The 2,306-nt window shown below is 49.6% G+C and overlaps 1 long non-coding RNA gene across 1 annotated transcript in view; it reads right to left on the bottom strand.

Moving 5' to 3' along the window:
* Nucleotides 1-316: 316 nt before the first annotated feature.
* The window catches only part of LOC116098416, a 3,409-nt gene continuing 1,419 nt past the window's right edge, over nt 317-2,306 (bottom strand). Inside the window, exon 2 of the long non-coding RNA XR_004121840.1 lies at nt 317-662. This is a non-coding gene — a long non-coding RNA (uncharacterized LOC116098416). The remainder of the gene's footprint in view (nt 663-2,306) is intronic.

Below are 2,306 nucleotides of genomic sequence, written 5' to 3'. Positions count from 1 at the left end.
CGACCAATTTGAACACGGTTGCCTGGCATGTGCTATAGGTCATACCTGGGCAAGCGCAAAAGCAAGGCAGGAGGCCATGTCCAGATTTGGGGTACACTGACCAGATTGGGTTCTATGGTATGACATCCAACAAGAATAAACATGTCTTAGAAACTGAATGTAAATGTTTGTTGCAGGAGGCATGACATCACATCCGAGAACAATCCAGGAAACAAAACACACCCGGGGTAAAAACGCTCTCTGCCTTTTTTCCTGGAGCCTCTTCCAGGGCTCCCCAAGGCACTGTTCACCATGCGTCATTCTTCTGACCATGTTCTGATACTCACACAAGGAAAAGATTTATTTGAACATATGGTTCCTGAAGGGGAAAAGTCCATCGTGGCAGGGAACTGTGGCACCAGGCTGCAGACACGGTGGCAGCGGCAGACATGGTGGTGGCATACATGGTGGCGGCGGCAGACATGGTGGCGGCGGCAGACATGGTGGGGGCAGCAGACATGGTGGCGGCGGCAGTAGACATGGTGGTGGCAGACATGGTAGTGGCGGCATACATGGTGGCGGCGGCATACACGGTGGTGGCATACACGGGGGCGGCAGCAGACACGGTGGCGGCGGCAGACATTGTGCCAGCGGCGGAAGCAGATGGAAGTTCACATCTCCAGCTGTAAGCAGAGAGAGCTCACCACACAGAAATGATGCCAGTCTTAAAGCTTCCAAAGTTTGCCCCCAGTGACACATTTCCTCCAGTAAGGCCACATCTCTTAAACCTTCCCAAACTGTGCTGCAAACTGGGGAACAGGCATCCAAATGCCAGGACGGAGGAAGCATTCAGTCAAACTACCACACACCCGTTTTCTAGTCAGGTATTTTGTTCCCCTTTATCTGGATTTCTAAGAGAGAGGGAGAGGCAGAGGAAGAGGCAGAGCGAGGGAAAGAGGGAGGGAGGGAGAGAGGGAGGGAGGGAGGGAGGGAGGGAGGGAGAGAGAAAGGGCTTATGTACAAGAAGGAAAGTTCACTGTGATGGCTCTTCTTGGTTGTCAACTTGACTCATCTGAACTAAAATCCAACTGGCTGGATCACTAGATCTTGCCTGCTTCCTTCATTCTAGCCCTGACTGCCAAGTCCATTCTTTCACTGGCATCAGAGTCTACTTCGATGAGATTTGGCAAATACTGAAGATCCAGCTGAGACGTTATACTGGCTGGTTTTTTTCTTTCTTTGTTTTGTTTTGTTTTGTTTTGTTTTTCGAGACATGGTTTCTCTGTGTAGCCCTGGCTGTCCTGGAACTCACTCTATAGATGAGGCTGGCCTCGAACTCAGAAATTCGACTGCCTCTGCCTCCCGAGTGCTGTGATGAAAGGCAAGCTCCACCACTGCCCAGCTACTTGCTGGCTTTGTGTGTCAACTTGACACAAGCTGGAGTTATCACAGAGAGAGGAGCTTCAGGTGAGGAAATGCCTCCATGAGACCCAGCTGTAAGGCATTTTCTCAATTATTGATCAAGATTGGAAGGGCTCAGCCCATTGTGGGTGATGCCATCCCTGGGCTGGCAGTACTGGGTTCTATAAGAAACCAAGCTGAGCAAGCCAGAGGAAGGAAGCCAGCGAGGAACATCCCTCCATGGCCTCCGCATCAGCTCCTGCTTTCTGACCTGCTTGAGTTCCAGTCCTGACTTCCTGTGGTGATGAACAGCCATGTGGAAAGTGTAAGCTGAATACACCCTTAACTCCCCAGCTTGCTAAAGAGTTGCTACTTTCCATCAGGATCAGCCTGGTGATCAGTTACAAAGTAGAGAAGTGTTCCATCTCACAGGTAAGGTGAGGTAAAGAATCATTGCTGTCTAATGGGTTCCACTATGTGTTTGGCATGATGGGAGCACAGTCAATATGTGTGCTGCTTGACTTCATTTGCACAATTCGTAACATCTCTGTTCTGTATGTGTGTGCGTGTACATGTGTGCGTGTACATGTGTACATGTGTACATGTGTACGTGTACATGTGTGCGTGTACATGTGGAAGCCAGAGGTCAAGCTTGCTTTAGTTGAGTCTCAGGATGCCATTTTCCTTCGTTCATTTTCTAAACTATTTTACTTTTGTGTATGTGCCCACACAGGCGCAGTTTTCAGGTCCTGTGCAAGAGATGTATGTGTGTGTAACCAGGGAGTACGTCTGCTGCCCTTCACTATGGTTTGTTTGTTTGTTTTCATTATGTATGTGGGACAGTGGTGGGACACATCTTTAAGTGGTGCACTCAGGAGGCAGAGGCAGGCAAACCTCTGTGAGTCTGAGGAAAGCCTAATCAACTG

The sequence above is a fragment of the Mastomys coucha genome, unplaced genomic scaffold (genome assembly GCF_008632895.1).
Source record: "Mastomys coucha isolate ucsf_1 unplaced genomic scaffold, UCSF_Mcou_1 pScaffold20, whole genome shotgun sequence".
Classification (NCBI taxonomy): Eukaryota; Metazoa; Chordata; class Mammalia; order Rodentia; family Muridae; genus Mastomys; species Mastomys coucha.
Note: the sequence above shows the minus strand (reverse complement) of the source record. Positions and strands in the feature narration are given on the sequence as shown.